The 18887-nt window shown below is 43.8% G+C and overlaps 1 long non-coding RNA gene across 2 annotated transcripts in view; it reads right to left on the reverse strand.

Moving 5' to 3' along the window:
* LOC307181492 overlaps positions 1 to 18887 on the reverse strand; it is a 2017432-nt gene that overhangs the window by 55914 nt on the left and 1942631 nt on the right. The gene's annotated exons all lie outside the window — the stretch shown is intronic.

Consider the following 18887-nt stretch of genomic DNA (forward strand, 5'->3'; position numbering starts at 1 on the left):
CTCAGGGGCACTGTAATTCACAAACCTGCAGAGTTATAAATGACAGCTATCGTCCAAAAATAGACTGAAGTAAGGCTGCCAAGAGGACTTGAAAGCGGGGCAGAATTGCAGGAAACCGATTTCAGGAGGTAGACTGGAATTGCATTGAAAGCATAGGAAAAGAGGCAGAACGTCCACAATGATGCACTTGGCCAAAAAGGGCGTATGCGTTTTTTCCTGAATATATTCAGGAAAAAACGCATACGCCCTTTTTGGCCAACCAAGCAAGCTTGCAAAGGAAATCTGCACTACAATGAAGTCTCACTTCCCCCCGGTCAAAAGGGCCATCTGAAAAAAGTGTAAAATCCAGAAAGGCAGGACAGGCCATGGAGAACTGGGAGCCTTGTTATGCTGATGGGCGGGATGTAAATTGCCAACAACCACTCGGGAGAAGTGTATGGTGTTTCCTGAAACATCTAAAAAACAAAGCAACAGAACCTAGGGCACTTCCACTTAGGGTCCTATAGCTTAGGGAAATTAAAATCAAAAAGACACAGCCACCCCAAAGTTTGGAACGGCTCTGTTTACAAGAACCTCGTTTACAGTACAAGTTCAACATCGCAGAAAGTGAAAAATGGATAAAGAAGTTGTGGTATTTACTTACAAAGCAATATCACTCAGCAATGAAATCTGTGTCATCAGGCCCTTAGCAGCACAATGAGTGGATTCAGGTATGATGATTCTAACTGAAGTAAGTCACACAGAAAAAGAAACATCATAAGATATCAGTAATACACGGAATGTAAACTTGGCTACACAGGAACTGAATTACAGAACAGAACAGGGTCTCAAATTTAGAAAACCAACTTATGCTTGCTTAAGGGTAAAGGTGAGTTGGGGTGCTGCATAAAACCAGAGATTGAAATGAGCACAGATAAAGTTCCTTAAGTCAAATATGGAATAGACAAGAGCTACTCCTTGCTCAACGAAATGGACTCAACACCGCATATTAAACGCCTAAGAATGTACCTGACTAGTAAGTATCTTAAAACCTATGGATTGCTATGTCTCCGAAAGAGAATCAAGCATGTGTACAGGGGCATAAACGCAGCAGTGATAGGATTGGAGAGGTTTGGTGAGCAAATGAAGACCCTTTGAAGTCATATTGCATGGTACCCATTACACGGGTCTTAACTCTCCAGGTTTAAGGTATTCTTCCTTCAGCTAAAACATGCATGTGGAACCCAAGTATGATCAACCATGTGAAGGGGAGACGTGTTCAAATATGTCTCAGTTTTCCTCCCCTGGTACTCGGGTGCAACATTCCAGACGCTTTACTAACACTCTCCCCACTTGGAGAGTCAGCGCCTTTAACCTCCTGTTTGGCCCAGTTTGCAATTTCTGCGGAAGATGAACAGGAATAGCGAGAACCAATGAGAGACTAGCTGGAGGTGTCTGGACGGGCAAATTTAACTCTCATTTCCCACCAGGAAAAGGAAATAACCAAAGGCTCAGCGTGCCGTGCCGGAACCAGATTAGGGCCTGAAGCCATCCTGCGGTGTTGCGGCCAGCTCACAAGAAAGCGAGTTGAAGAAAGGAGCTCAGGGGCACTGTAATTCACAAACCTGCAGAGTTATAAATGACAGCTATCGTCCAAAAATAGACTGAAGTAAGGCTGCCAAGAGGACTTGAAAGCGGGGCAGAATTGCAGGAAACCGATTTCAGGAGGTAGACTGGAATTGCATTGAAAGCATAGGAAAAGAGGCAGAACGTCCACAATGATGCACTTGGCCAAAAAGGGCGTATGCGTTTTTTCCTGAATATATTCAGGAAAAAACGCATACGCCCTTTTTGGCCAACCAAGCAAGCTTGCAAAGGAAATCTGCACTACAATGAAGTCTCACTTCCCCCCGGTCAAAAGGGCCATCTGAAAAAAGTGTAAAATCCAGAAAGGCAACAGGCCATTGAGAACTGGGAGCCTTGTTATGCTGATGGGTGGGATGTAAATTGCCAACAGACACTTGGGAGAAGTGTATGGTGTTTCCTGAAACATCTAAAAAACAAAGCAACAGAGCCAAGGGCACTTCTACTTATGGTCCTATAGCTTAGGGAAATTAAAATCAAAAAGACACAGCCACCCCAAAGTTTGGAACGGCTCTGTTTACAAGAACCTCGTTTACAGTACAAGTTCAACATCGCAGAAAGTGAAAAATGGATAAAGAACTTGTGGTACTTACGTACAATGCAGTATCACTCAGCAATGAAATCTATGTCATCAGGCCCGTAGCAGCATAATGAGTAGATTCAGGTACGATGATTCTAACTGAAATAAGTCACACAGAAAAAGAAACATCATAAGATATCACTAATACATGGAATGTAAACTTGGCTACACAGGAACTGAATTACAGAACAGAACAGGGTCTCAAATTTAGAAAACCAACTTATGCTTGCTTAAGGGGAAAGGTGAGTTGGGGTGCTGCATAAAACCAGAGATTGAAATGATCACAGATAAAGTTCCTTAAGCCAAATATGGAATAGACAAGAGCTACTCCTTGCTCAACGAAATGGACTCAACACCGCATATTAAATGCCTAAGAATGTACCTGACTAGTAAGTATCTTAAAACCTATGGATTGCTATGTCTCCGAAAGAGAATCAAGCATGTGTACAGGGGCATAAACGCAGCAGTGATAGGATTGGAGAGGTTCGGTGAGCAAATGAAGACCCTTTGAAGTCATATTGCATGGTACCCATTCCACGGGTTTCAACTACCCAGGTTTTAGGTATTCTTCCTTCAGCTAAAACATGCATGTGGAACCCAGAGTATGATTAACCATGTGATCGGGAGACGTGTTCAAATATGTCTCAGTTTTCCTCCCCTGGTACTCGGGTGCAACATTCCAGACGCTTTACTAACACTCTCCCCACTTGGAGAGTCAGCGCCTTTAACCTCCTGTTTGGCCCAGTTTGCAATTTCTGCGGAAGATGAACAGGAATAGCGAGAACCAATGAGAGGCTAGCTGGAGGTGTCTGGACGGGCAAATTTAACTCTCATTTCCCACCAGGAAGAGGAAATAACCAAAGGCTCAGCATGCCGTACCGGAACCAGATTAGGGCCTGAAGCCATCCTGCGGTGTTGCGGCCAGCTCAAAAGAAAGCGAGTTGAAGAAAGGAGCTCAGGGGCACTGTAATTCACAAACCTGCAGAGTTATAAATGACAGCTATCGTCCAAAAATAGACTGAAGTGAGGCTGCCAAGAGGACTTGAAAGCGGGGCAGAATTGCAGGAAACCGATTTCAGGAGGTAGACTGGAATTGCATTGAAAGCATAGGAAAAGAGGCAGAACGTCCACAATGATGCACTTGGCCAAAAAGGGCGTATGCGTTTTTTCCTGAATATATTCAGGAAAAAACGCATATGCCCTTTTTGGCCAACCAAGCAAGCTTGCAAAGGAAATCTGCACTACAATGAAGTCTCACTTCCCCCCGGTCAAAAGGGCCATCTGAAAAAAGTGTAAAATCCAGAAAGGCAGGACAGGCCATGGAGAACTGGGAGCCTTGTTATGCTGATGGGCGGGATGTAAATTGCCAACAACCACTTGGGAGAAGTGTATGGTGTTTCCTGAAACATCTAAAAAACAAAGCAACAGAACCTAGGGCACTTCCACTTATGGTCCTATAGCTTAGGGAAATTAAAATCAAAAAGACACAGCCACCCCAAAGTTTGGAACGGCTCTGTTTACAAGAACCTCGTTTACAGTACAAGTTCAACATCGCAGAAAGTGAAAAATGGATAAAGAAGTTGTGGTATTTACTTACAAAGCAATATCACTCAGCAATGAAATCTGTGTCATCAGGCCCTTAGCAGCACAATGAGTGGATTCAGGTATGATGATTCTAACTGAAGTAAGTCACACAGAAAAGGAAACATCATAAGATATCAGTAATACACGGAATGTAAACTTGGCTACACAGGAACTGAATTACAGAACAGAACAGGGTCTCAAATTTAGAAAACCAACTTATTCTTGCTTAAGGGTAAAGGTGAGTTGGGGTGCTGCATAAAACCAGAGATTGAAATGAGCACAGATAAAGTTCCTTAAGTCAAATATGGAATAGACAAGAGCTACACCTTGCTCAACGAAATGGACTCAACACCGCATATTAAACGCCTAAGAATGTACCTGACTAGTAAGTATCTTAAAACCTATGGATTGCTATGTCTCCGAAAGACAATCAAGCATGTGTACAGGGGCATAAACGCAGCAGTGATAGGATTGGAGAGGTTCGGTGAGCAAATGAAGACCCTTTGAAGTCATATTGCATGGTACCCATTACACGGGTCTTAACTCTCCAGGTTTAAGGTATTCTTCCTTCAGCTAAAACATGCATGTGGAACCCAAGTATGATCAACCATGTGAACGAGAGACGTGTTCAAATATGTCTCAGTTTTCCTCCCCTGGTACTCGGGTGCAACATTCCAGACGCTTTACTAACACTCTCCCCACTTGGAGAGTCAGCGCCTTTAACCTCCTGTTTGGCCCAGTTTGCAATTTCTGCGGAAGATGAACAGGAATAGCGAGAACCAATGAGAGACTAGCTGGAGGTGTCTGGACGGGCAAATTTAACTCTCATTTCCCACCAGGAAAAGGAAATAACCAAAGGCTCAGCGTGCCGTGCCGGAACCAGATTAGGGCCTGAAGCCATCCTGCGGTGTTGCGGCCAGGTCACAAGAAAGCGAGTTGAAGAAAGGAGCTCAGGGGCACTGTAATTCACAAACCTGCAGAGTTATAAATGACAGCTATCGTCCAAAAATAGACTGAAGTAAGGCTGCCAAGAGGACTTGAAAGCGGGGCAGAATTGCAGGAAACCGATTTCAGGAGGTAGACTGGAATTGCATTGAAAGCATAGGAAAACAGGCAGAACGTCCACAATGATGCACTTGGCCAAAATGGCGTATGCGTTTTTTCCTGAATATATTCAGGAAAAAACGCATACGCCCTTTTTGGCCAACCAAGCAAGCTTGCAAAGGAAATCTGCACTACAATGAAGTCTCACTTCCCCCCGGTCAAAAGGGCCATCTGAAAAAAGTGTAAAATCCAGAAAGGCAGGACAGGCCATGGAGAACTGGGAGCCTTGTTATGCTGATGGGCGGGATGTAAATTGCCAACAGACACTTGGGAGAAGTGTATGGTGTTTCCTGAAACATCTAAAAAACAAAGCAACAGAGCCTAGGGCACTGCCACTTATGGTCCTATAGCTTAGGGAAATTAAAATCAAAAAGACACAGCCACCCCAAAGTTTGGGACACCTCTGTCTACAAGAACCTCGTTTACAGTACAAGTTCAACATCGCAGAAAGTGAAAAATGGATAAAGAAGTTGTGGTATTCACTTACAAAGCAATATCACTCAGCAATGAAATCTATGTCATCAGGCCCTTAGCATCACAATGAGTGGATTCAGGTATGATGATTCTAACTGAAATAAGTCACACAGAAAAAGAAACATCATAAGATATCAGTAATACACGGAATGTAAGCTTGGCTACACAGGAACTGAATTACAGAACAGAACAGGGTCTCAAATTTAGAAAACCAACTTATGCTTGCTTAAGGGTAAAGGTGAGTTGGGGTGCTGCATAAAACCAGAGATTGAAATGAGCACAGATAAAGTTCCTTAAGTCAAATATGGAATAGACAAGAGCTACTCCTTGCTCAACGAAATGGACTCAACACCACATATTAAACGCCTAAGAATGTACCTGACTAGTAAGTATCGTAAAACCTATGGATTGCTATGTCTCTGAAAGAGAATCAAGCATGTGTACAGGGGCATAAACGCAGCAGTGATAGGATTGGAGAGGTTCGGTGAGCAAATGAAGACCCTTTGAAGTCATATTGCATGGTACCCATTACACGGGTCTCAACTCTCCAGGTTTAAGGTATTCTTCCTTCAGCTAAAACATGCATGTGGAACCCAAGTATGATCAACCATGTGAATGGGAGACGTGTTCAAATTTGTCTCAGTTTTCCTCCCCTGGTACTCGGGTGCAACATTCCAGACGCTTTACTAACACTCTCCCCACTTGGAGAGTCAGCGCCTTTAACCTCCTGTTTGGCCCAGTTTGCAATTTCTGCGGAAGATGAACAGGAATAGCGAGAACCAATGAGAGGCTAGCTGGAGGTGTCTGGACGGGCAAATTTAACTCTCATTTCCCACCAGGAAGAGGAAATAACCAAAGGCTCAGCATGCCATACCGGAACCAGATTAGGGCCTGAAGCCATCCTGCGGTGTTGCGGCCAGCTCAAAAGAAAGCGAGTTGAAGAAAGGAGCTCAGGGGCACTGTAATTCACAAACCTGCAGAGTTATAAATGACAGCTATCGTCCAAAAATAGACTGAAGTAAGGCTCCCAAGAGGACTTGAAAGCGGGGCAGAATTGCAGGAAACCGATTTCAGGAGGTAGACTGGAATTGCATTGAAAGCATAGGAAAAGAGGCAGAACGTCCACAATGATGCACTTGGCCAAAAAGGGCGTATGCGTTTTTTCCTGAATATATTCAGGAAAAAACGCATACGCCCTTTTTGGCCAACCAAGCAAGCTTGCAAAAGAAATCTGCACTACAATGAAGTCTCACTTCCCCCCGGTCAAAAGGGCCATCTGAAAAAAGTGTAAAATCCAGAAAGGCAGGACAGGCCATGGAGAACTGGGAGCCTTGTTATGCTGATGGGCGGGATGTAAATTGCCAACAACCACTCGGGAGAAGTGTATGGTGTTTCCTGAAACATCTAAAAAACAAAGCAACAGAACCTAGGGCACTTCCACTTATGGTCCTATAGCTTAGGGAAATTAAAATCAAAAAGACACAGCCACCCCAAAGTTTGGAACGGCTCTGTTTACAAGAACCTCGTTTACAGTACAAGTTCAACATCGCAGAAAGTGAAAAATGGATAAAGAAGTTGTGGTATTTACTTACAAAGCAATATCACTCAGCAATGAAATCTGTGTCATCAGGCCCTTAGCAGCACAATGAGTGGATTCAGGTATGATGATTCTAACTGAAGTAAGTCACACAGAAAAAGAAACATCATAAGATATCAGTAATACACGGAATGTAAACTTGGCTACACAGGAGCTGAATTACAGAACAGAACAGGGACTCAAATTTAGAAAAACAACTTATGCTTGCTTAAGGGTAAAGGTGAGTTGGGGTGCTGCATAAAACCAGAGATTGAAATGAGCACAGATAAAGTTCCTTAAGCCAAATATGGAATAGACAAGAGCTACTCCTTGCTCAACGGAATGGACTCAACACCGCATATTAAACGCCTAAGAATGTATCTGACTTGTAAGTATCTTAAAACCTATGGATTGCTATGTCTCCAAAAGAGAATCAAGCATGTGTACAGGGGCATAAACGCAGCAGTGATAGGATTGGAGAGGTTCGGTGAGCAAATGAAGACCCTTTGAAGTCATATTGCATGGTACCCATTCCACGGGTTTCAACTACCCAGGTTTAAGGTATTCTTCCTTCAGCTAAAACATGCATGTGGAACCTAGAGTATGATCAACCATGTGATCGGGAGACGTGTTCAAATATGTCTCAGTTTTCCTCCCCTGGTACTCGGGTGCAACATTCCAGACGCTTTACTAACACTCTCCCCACTTGGAGAGTCAGTCCCTTTAACCTCCTGTTTGGCCCAGTTTGCAATTTCTGCGGAAGATGAACAGGAATAGCGAGAACCAATGAGAGGCTAGCTGGAGGTGTCTGGACGGGCAAATTTAACTCTCATTTCCCACCAGGAAGAGGAATTAACCAAAGGATCAGCATGCCGGGCCGGAACCAGATTAGGGCCTGAAGCCATCCTGCGGTGTTGCGGCCAGGTCACAAGAAAGCGAGTTGAAGAAAGGAGCTCAGGGGCACTGTAATTCACAAACCTGCAGAGTTATAAATGACAGCTATCGTCCAAAAATAGACTGAAGTAAGGCTGCCAAGGGGACTTGAAAGCGGGGCAGAATTGCAGGAAACCGATTTCAGGAGGTAGACTGGAATTGCATTGAAAGCATAGGAAAAGAGGCAGAACGTCCACAATGATGCACTTGGCCAAAAAGGGCGTATGCGTTTTTTCCTGAATATATTCAGGAAAAAACGCATACGCCCTTTTTGGCCAACCAAGCAAGCTTGCAAAGGAAATCTGCACTACAATGAAGTCTCACTTCCCCCCGGTCAAAAGGGCCATCTGAAAAAAGTGTAAAATCCAGAAAGGCAGGACAGGCCATGGAGAACTGGGAGCCTTGTTATGCTGATGGGCGGGATGTAAATTGCCAACAACCACTCGGGAGAAGTGTATGGTGTTTCCTGAAACATCTAAAAAACAAAGCAGCAGAACCTAGGGCACTTCCACTTATGGTCCTATAGCTTAGGGAAATTAAAATCAAAAAGACACAGCCACCCCAAAGTTTGGAACGGCTCTGTTTACAAGAACCTCGTTTACAGTACAAGTTCAACATCGCAGAAAGTGAAAAATGGATAAAGAAGTTGTGGTATTTACTTACAAAGCAATATCACTCAGCAATAAAATCTGTGTCATCAGGCCCTTAGCAGCACAATGAGTGGATTCAGGTATGATGATTCTAACTGAAGTAAGTCACACAGAAAAAGAAACATCATAAGATATCAGTAATACACGGAATGTAAACTTGGCTACACAGGAACTGAATTACAGAACAGAACAGGGTCTCAAATTTAGAAAACCAACTTATGCTTGCTTAAGGGTAAAGGTGAGTTGGGGTGCTGCATAAAACCAGAGATTGAAATGAGCACAGATAAAGTTCCTTAAGTCAAATATGGAATAGACAAGAGCTACTCCTTGCTCAACGAATTGGAGTCAACACCGCATATTAAACGCCTAAGAATGTACCTCACTAGTAAGTATCTTAAAACCTATGGATTGCTATGTCTCCGAAAGAGAATCAAGCATGTGTACAGGGGCATAAACGCAGCAGTGATAGGATTGGAGAGGTTCGGTGAGCAAATGAAGACCCTTTGAAGTCATATTGCATGGTACCCATTACACGGGTCTTAACTCTCCAGGTTTAAGGTATTCTTCCTTCAGCTAAAACATGCATGTGGAACCCAAGTATGATCAACCATGTGAACGGGAGACGTGTTCAAATATGTCTCAGTTTTCCTCCCCTGGTACTCGGGTGCAACATTCCAGACGCTTTACTAACACTCTCCCCACTTGGAGAGTCAGCGCCTTTAACCTCCTGTTTGGCCCAGTTTGCAATTTCTGCGGAAGATGAACAAAAATAGCGAGAACCAATGAGAGGCTAGCTGGAGGTGTCTGGACGGGCAAATTTAACTCTCATTTCCCACCAGGAAGAGGAATTAACCAAAGGCTCAGTGTGCCGGGCCGGAACCAGATTAGGGCCTGAAGCCATCCTGCGGTGTTGCGGCCAGCTCAAAAGAAAGCGAGTTGAAGAAAGGAGCTCAGGGGCACTGTAATTCACAAACCTGCAGAGTTATAAATGACAGCTATCGTCCAAAAATAGACTGAAGTAAGGCTGCCAAGAGGACTTGAAAGCGGGGCAGAATTGCAGGAAACCGATTTCAGGAGGTAGACTGGAATTGCATTGAAAGCATAGGAAAAGAGGCAGAACGTCCACAATGATGCACTTGGCCAAAAAGGGCGTATGCGTTTTTTCCTGAATATATTCAGGAAAAAACGCATACGCCCTTTTTGGCCAACCAAGCAAGCTTGCAAAGGAAATCTGCACTACAATGAAGTCTCACTTCCCCCCGGTCAAAAGGGCCATCTGAAAAAAGTGTAAAATCCAGAAAGGCAGGACAGGCCATGGAGAACTGGGAGCCTTGTTATGCTGATGGGCGGGATGTAAATTGCCAACAACCACTCGGGAGAAGTGTATGGTGTTTCCTGAAACATCTAAAAAACAAAGCAACAGAACCTAGGGCACTTCCATTTATGGTCCTATAGCTTAGGGAAATTAAAATCAAAAAGACACAGCCACCCCAAAGTTTGGAACGGCTCTGTTTACAAGAACCTCGTTTACAGTACAAGTTCAACATCGCAGAAAGTGAAAAATGGATAAAGAAGTTGTGGTATTTACTTACAAAGCAATATCACTCAGCAATGAAATCTGTGTCATCAGGTCCTTAGCAGCACAATGAGTGGATTCAGGTATGATGATTCTAACTGAAATAAGTCACACAGAAAAAGAAACTTCATAAGATATCAGTAATACACGGAATGTAAACTTGGTTACACAGGAACTGAATTACAGAACAGAACAGGGTCTCAAATTTAGAAAACCAACTTATGCTTGCTTAAGGGTAAAGGTGAGTTGGGGTGCTGCATAAAACCAGAGATTGAAATGAGCACAGATAAAGTTCCTTAAGCCAAATATGGAATAGACAAGAGCTACTCCTTGCTCAACGAAATGGACTCAACACCGCATATTAAACGCCTAAGAATGTACCTGACTAGCAAGTATCTTAAAACCTATGGATTGCTATGTCTCCGAAAGAGAATCAAGCATGTGTACAGGGGCATAAACGCAGCAGTGATAGGATTGGAGAGGTTCGGTGAGCAAATGAAGACCCTTTGAAGTCATATTGCATGGTACCCATTACACGGGTCTCAACTCTCCAGGTTTAAGGTATTCTTCCTTCAGCTAAAACATGCATGTGGAACCCAAGTATGATCAACCATGTGAACGGGACGTGTTCAAATATGTCTCAGTTTTCCTCCCCTGGTACTCGGGTGCAACATTCCAGATGCTTTACTAACACTCTCCCCACTTGGAGAGTCAGTGCCTTTAACCTCCTGTTTGGCCCAGTTTGCAATTTCTGCGGAAGATGAACAGGAATAGCGAGAACCAATGAAAGGCTAGCTGGAGGTGTCTGGCCGGGCAAATTTAACTCTCATTTCCCACCAGGAAGAGGAAATAACCAAAGGCTCAGTGTGCCGTGCCGGAACCAGATTAGGGCCTGAAGCCATCCTGCAGTGTTGCGGCCAGGTCACAAGAAAGCGAGTTGAAGAAAGGAGCTCAGGGGCACTGTAATTCACAAACCTGCAGAGTTATAAATGACAGCTATCGTCCAAAAATAGACTGAAGTAAGGCTGCCAAGAGGACTTGAAAGCGGGGCAGAATTGCAGGAAACCAATTTCAGGAGGTAGACTGGAATTGCATTGAAAGCACAGGAAAAGAGGCAGAACGTCCACAATGATGCACTTGGCCAAAAAGGGCGTATGCGTTTTTTCCTGAATATATTCAGGAAAAAACGCATACGCCCTTTTTGGCCAACCAAGCAAACTTGCAAAGGAAATCTGCACTACAATGAAGTCTCACTTCCCCCCGGTCAAAAGGGCCATCTGAAAAAAGTGTAAAATCCAGAAAGGCAGGACAGGCCATGGAGAACTGGGAGCCTTGTTATGCTGAAGGGCGGGATATAAATTGCCAACAACCACTCGGGAGAAGTGTATGGTGTTTCCTGAAACATCTAAAAAACAAAGCAACAGAGCCTAGGGCACTGCCACTTATGGTCCTATAGCTTAGGGAAATTAAAATAAAAAAGACACAGCCACCCCAAAGTTTGGGACGCCTCTGTTTACAAGAACCTCGTTTACAGTACAAGTTCAACATCGCAGAAAGTGAAAAATGGATAAAGAAGTTGTGGTATCTACTTACAAAGCAATATCACTCAGCAATGAAATCTGTGTCATCAGGCCCTTAGCAGCACAATGAGTGGATTCAGGTATGATGATTCTAACTGAAGTAAGTCACACAGAAAAAGAAACATCATAAGATATCAGTAATACACGGAATGTAAACTTGGCTACACAGGAACTGAATTACAGAACAGAACAGGGTCTCAAATTTAGAAAACCAACTTATGCTTGCTTAAGGGTAAAGGTGAGTTGGGGTGCTGCATAAAACCAGAGATTGAAATGAGCACAGATAAAGTTCCTTAAGTCAAATATGGAATAGACAAGAGCTACTCCTTGCTCAACGAATTGGACTCAACACCGCATATTAAACGCCTAAGAATGTACCTGACTTGTAAGTATCTTAAAACCTATAGATTGCTATGTCTCCGAAAGAGAATCAAGCATGTGTACAGGGGCATAAACGCAGCAGTGATAGGATTGGAGAGGTTCGGTGAGCAAATGAAGACCCTTTGAAGTCATATTGCATGGTACCCATTACACGGGTCTCAACTCTCCAGGTTTAAGGTATTCTTCCTTCAGCTAAAACATGCATGTGGAACCTAGAGTATGATCAACCATGTGATCGGGAGATGTGTTCAAATATGTCTCAGTTTTCCTCCCCTGGTACTCGGGTGCAACATTCCAGACGCTTTACTAACACTCTCCCCACTTGGAGAGTCAGTCCCTTTAACCTCCTGTTTGGCCCAGTTTGCAATTCCTGCGGAAGATGAACAGGAATAGCGAGAACCAATGAGAGGCTAGCTGGAGGTGTCTGGACGGGCAAATTTAACTCTCATTTCCCACCAGGAAGAGGAATTAACCAAAGGCTCAGTGTGCCGGGCCGGAACCAGATTAGGGCCTGAAGCCATCCTGCGGTGTTGCGGCCAGCTCACAAGAAAGCGAGTTGAAGAAAGGAGCTCAGGGGCACTGTAATTCACAAACCTGCAGAGTTATAAATGACAGCTATCTTCCAAAAATAGACTGAAGTAAGGCTGCCAAGAGGACTTGAAAGCGGGGCAGAATTGCAGGAAACCGATTTCAGGAGGTAGACTGGAATTGCATTGAAAGCATAGGAAAAGAGGCAGAACGTCCACTATGATGCACTTGGCCAAAAAGGGCGTATGCGTTTTTTCCTGAATATATTCAGGAAAAAACGCATACGCCCTTTTTGGCCAACAAAGCAAGCTTGCAAAGGAAATCTGCACTACAATGAAGTCTCACTTCCCCCCGTCAAAAGGGCCATCTGAAAAAAGTGTAAAATCCAGAAAGGCAGGACAGGCCATGGAGAACTGGGAGCCTTGTTATGCTGATGGGCGGGATGTAAATTGCCAACAGACACTTGGGAGAAGTGTATGGTGTTTCCTGAAACATCTAAAAAACAAAGCAACAGAGCCTAGGGCACTGCCACTTATGGTCCTATAGTTTAGGGAAATTAAAATCAAAAAGACACAGTCACCCCAAAGTTTGGGACACCTCTGTTTACAAGAACCTCGTTTACAGTACAAGTTCAACATCGCAGAAAGTGAAAAATGGATAAAGAAGTTGTGGTATTTACTTACAAAGCAATATCACTCAGCAATGAAATCTGTGTCATCAGGCCCTTAGCAGCACAATGAGTGGATTCAGGTATGATGATTCTAACTGAAGTAAGTCACACAGAAAATGAAACATCATAAGATATCAGTAATACACGGAATGTAAACTTGGCTACACAGGAACTGAATTACAGAACAGAACAGGGTCTCAAATTTAGAAAACCAACTTATGCTTGCTTAAGGTTAAAGGTGAGTTGGGGTGCTGCATAAAACCAGAGATTGAAATGAGCACAGATAAAGTTCCTTAAGTCAAATATGGAATAGACAAGAGCTACTCCTTGCTCAACGAAATGGACTCAACATCGCATATTAAACGCCTAAGAATGTACCTGACTAGTAAGTATCTTAAAACCTATGGATTGCTATGTCTCCGAAAGAGAATCAAGCATGTGTACAGGGGCATAAACGCAGCAGTGATAGGATTGGAGAGGTTCGGTGAGCAAATGAAGACCCTTTGAAGTCATATTGCATGGTACCCATTCCACGGGTCTTAACTCTCCAGGTTTAAGGTATTCTTCCTTCAGCTAAAACATGCATGTGGAACCCAAGTATGATCAACCATGTGAACGGGAGACGTGTTCAAATATGTCTCAGTTTTCCTCCCCTGGTACTCGGGTGCAACATTCCAGATGCTTTACTAACACTCTCCGCACTTGGAGAGTCAGCGCCTTTAACCTCCTGTTTGGCCCAGTTTGCAATTTCTGCGGAAGATGAACAGGAATAGCGAGAACCAATGAGAGACTAGCTGGAGGTGTCTGGACGGGCAAATTTAACTCTCATTTCCCACCAGGAAGAGGAAATAACCAAAGGCTCAGCGTGCCATGCCGGAACCAAATTAGGGCCTGAAGCCATCCTGTGGTGTTGCGGCCAGGTCACAAGAAAGCAAGTTGAAGAAAGGAGCTCAGGGGCACTGTAATTCACAAACCTGCAGAGTTATAAATGACAGCTATCGTCCAAAAATAGACTGAAGTAAAGCTGCCAAGAGGACTTGAAAGCGGGGCAGAATTGCAGGAAACCGATTTCAGGAGGTAGACTGGAATTGCATTGAAAGCATAGGAAAAGAGGCAGAACGTCCACAATGATGCACTTGGCCAAAAAGGGCGTATGCGTTTTTTCCTGAATATATTCAGGAAAAAACGCATACGCCCTTTTTGGCCAACCAAGCAAGCTTGCAAAGGAAATCTGCACTACAATGAAGTCTCACTTCCCCCCGTCAAAAGGGCCATCTGAAAAAAGTGTAAAATCCAGAAAGGCAGGACAGGCCATGGAGAACTGGGAGCCTTGTTATGCTGATGGGCGGGATGTAAATTGCCAACAGACACTTGGGAGAAGTGTATGGTGTTTCCTGAAACATCTAAAAAACAAAGCAACAGAGCCTAGGGCACTGCCACTTATGGTCCTATAGTTTAGGGAAATTAAAATCAAAAAGACACAGTCACCCCAAAGTTTGGGACACCTCTGTTTACAAGAACCTCGTTTACAGTACAAGTTCAACATCGCAGAAAGTGAAAAATGGATAAAGTATTTGTGGTATTTACTTACAAAGCAATATCACTCAGCAATGAAATCTGTGTCATCAGGCCCTTAGCAGCACAATGAGTGGATTCAGGTATGATGATTCTAACTGAAGTAAGTCACACAGAAAAAGAAACATCATAAGATATCAGTAATACACGGAATGTAAACTTGGCTACACAGGAACTGAATTACAGAACAGAACAGGGTCTCAAATTTAGAAAACCAACTTATGCTTGCTTAAGGGTAAAGGTGAGTTGGGGTGCTGCATAAAACCAGAGATTGAAATGAGCACAGATAAAGTTCCTTAAGTCAAATATGGAATAGACAAGAGCTACTCCTTGCTCAACGAATTGGACTCAACACCGCATATTAAACGCCTAAGAATGTACCTGACTAGTAAGTATCTTAAAACCTATAGATTGCTATGTCTCCGAAAGAGAATCAAGCATGTGTACAGGGGCATAAACGCAGCAGTGACAGGATTGGAGAGGTTCGGTGAGCAAATGAAGACCCTTTGAAGTCATATTGCATGGTACCCATTACACGGGTCTCAACTCTCCAGGTTTAAGGTATTCTTCCTTCAGCTAAAACATGCATGTGGAACCCAAGTATGATCAACCATGTGAACGGGAGACGTGTTCAAATATGTCTCAGTTTTCCTCCCCTGGTACTCGGGTGCAACATTCCAGACGCTTTACTAACACTCTCCCCACTTGGAGAGTCAGCGCCTTTAACCTCCTGTTTGGCCCAGTTTGCAATTTCTGCGGAAGATGAACAGGAATAGCGAGAACCAATGAGAGACTAGCTGGAGGTGTATGGACGGGCAAATTTAACTCTCATTTCCCACCAGGAAGAGGAAATAACCAAAGGCTCAGCGTGCCGTGCCGGAACCAAATTAGGGCCTGAAGCCATCCTGCGGTGTTGCAGCCAGGTCACAAGAAAGCGAGTTGAAGAAAGGAGCTCAGGGGCACTGTAATTCACAAACCTGCAGAGTTATAAATGACAGCTATCGTCCAAAAATAGACTGAAGTAACGCTGCCAAGAGGACTTGAAGCGGGGCAGAATTGCAGGAAACCGATTTCAGGAGGTAGACTGGAATTGCATTGAAAGCATAGGAAAAGAGGCAGAACGTCCACAATGATGCACTTGGCCAAAAAGGGCGTATGCGTTTTTTCCTGAATATATTCAGGAAAAAACGCATACGCCCTTTTTGGCCAACCAAGCAAGCTTGCAAAGGAAATCTGCACTACAATGAAGTCTCACTTCCCCCCGGTCAAAAGGGCCATCTGAAAAAAGTGTAAAATCCAGAAAGGCAGGACAGGCCATGGAGAACTGGGAGCCTTGTTATGCTGATGGGCGGGATGTAAATTGCCAACAGACACTCGGGAGAAGTGTATGGTGTTTCCTGAAACATCTAAAAAACAAAGCAACAGAACCTAGGGCACTTCCACTTATGGTCCTATAGCTTAGGGAAATTAAAATCAAAAAGACACAGCCACCCCAAACTTTGGAATGGCTCTGTTTACAAGAACCTCGTTTACAGTACAAGTTCAACATCGTAGAAAGTGAAAAATGGATAAAGAAGTTGTGGTATTTACTTACAAAGCAATATCACTCAGCAATGACATCTGTGTCATCAGGCCCTTAGCAGCACAATGAGTGGATTCAGGTATGATGATTCTAACTGAAATAAGTCACACAGAAAAAGAAACATCATAAGATATCAGTAATACACGGAATGTAAACTTGGCTACACAGGAACTGAATTACAGAACAGAACAGGGTCTCAAATTTAGAAAACCAACTTATTCTTGCTTAAGGGTAAAGGTGAGTTGGGGTGCTGCATAAAACCAGAGATTGAAATGAGCACAGATAAAGTTCCTTAAGCCAAATATGGAATAGACAAGAGCTACTCCTTGCTCAACGAAATGGACTCAACACCCCATATTAAACGCCTAAGAATGTACCTGACTAGTAAGTATCTTAAAACCTATGGATTGCTATGTCTCCGAAAGAGAATCAAGCATGTGTACAGGGGCATAAACGCAGCAGTGATAGGATTGGAGAGGTTCGGTGAGCAAATGAAGACCCTTTGAAGTCATATTGCATGGTACCCATTCCACGGGTTTCAACTACCCAGGTTTAAGGTATTCTTCCTTCAGCTAAAACATGCATGTGGAACCTAGAGTATGATCAACCATGTGATCGGGAGATGTGTTCAAATATGTCTCAGTTTTCCTCCCCTGGTACTCGGGTGCAACATTCCAGACGCTTTACTAACACTCTCCCCACTTGGAGAGTCAGTCCCTTTAACCTCCTGTTTGGCCCAGTTTGCAATTTCTGCGGAAGATGAACAGGAATAGCGAGAACCAATGAGAGGCTAGCTGGAGGTGTCTGGACGGGCAAATTTAACTCTCATTTCCCACCAGGAAGAGGAATTAACCAAAGGCTCAGTGTGCCGGGCCGGAACCAGATTAGGGCCTGAAGCCATCCTGCGGTGTTGCGGCCAGCTCAAAAGAAACCGAGTTGAAGAAAGGAGCTCAGGGGCACTGTAATTCACAAACCTGCAGAGTTATAAATGACAGCTATCGTCCAAAAATAGACTGAAGTAAGGCTGCCAAGAGGACTTGAAAGCGGGGCAGAATTGCAGGAAACCGATTTCAGGAGGTAGACTGGAATTGCATTGAAAGCATAGGAAAAGAGGCAGAACGTCCACTATGATGCACTTGGCCAAAAAGGGCGTATGCGTTTTTTCCTGAATATATTCAGGAAAAAACGCATACGCCCTTTTTGGCCAACCAAGCAAGCTTGCAAAGGAAATCTGCACTACAATGAAGTCTCACTTCCCCCCGTCAAAAGGGCCATCTGAAAAAAGTGTAAAATCCAGAAAGGCAGGACAGGCCATGGAGAACTGGGAGCCTTGTTATGCTGATGGGCGGGATGTAAATTGCCAACAGACACTTGGGAGAAGTGTATGGTGTTTCCTGAAACATCTAAAAAACAAAGCAACAGAGCCTAGGGCACTGCCACTTATGGTCCTATAGCTTAGGGAAATTAAAATCAAAAAGACTCAGTCACCCCAAAGCTTGGGACACCTCTGTTTACAAGAACCTCGTTTACAGTACAAGTTCAACATCGCAGAAAGTGAAAAATGGATAAAGAAGTTGTGGTATTTACTTACAAAGCAATATCACTCAGCAATGAAATCTGTGTCATCAGGCCCTTAGCAGCACAATGAGTGGATTCAGGTATGATGATTCTAACTGAAGTAAGTCACACAGAAAAAGAAACATCATAAGATATCAGTAATACACGGAATGTAAACTTGGCTACACAGGAACTGAATTACAGAACAGAACAGGGTCTCAAATTTAGAAAACCAACTTATGCTTGCTTAAGGGTAAAGGTGAGTTGGGGTGCTGCATAAAACCAGAGATTGAAATGAGCACAGATAAAGTTCCTTAAGTCAAATATGGAATAGACAAGAGCTACTCCTTGCTCAACGAAATGGACTCAACATCGCATATTAAACGCCTAAGAATGTACCTGACTAGTAAGTATCTTAAAACCTATGGATTGCTATGTCTCCGAAAGAGAATCAAGCATGTGTACAGGGGCATAAACGCAGCAGTGATAGGATTGGAGAGGTTCGGTGAGCAAATGAAGACCCTTTGAAGTCATATTGCATGGTACCCATTCCACGGGTCTTAACTCTCCAGGTTTAAGGTATTCTTCCTTCAGCTAAAACATGCATGTGGAACCCAAGTATGATCAACCATGTGAACGGGAGACGTGTTCAAATATGTCTCAGTTTTCCTCCCCTGGTACTCGGGTGCAACATTCCAGATGCTTTACTAACACTCTCCCCACTTGGAGAGTCAGCGCCTTTAACCTCCTGTTTGGCCCAGGTTGCAATTTCTGCGGAAGATGAACAGGAATAACGAGAACCAATGAGAGACTAGCTGGAGGTGTCTGGACGGGCAAATTTAACTCTCATTTCCCACCAGGAAGAGGAAATAACCAAAGGCTCAGCGTGCCATGCCGGAACCAAATTAGGGCCT

Source organism: Stenella coeruleoalba (assembly GCF_951394435.1).
Source record: "Stenella coeruleoalba genome assembly, contig: scaffold_58, whole genome shotgun sequence".
NCBI lineage: Eukaryota > Metazoa > Chordata > Mammalia > Artiodactyla > Delphinidae > Stenella > Stenella coeruleoalba.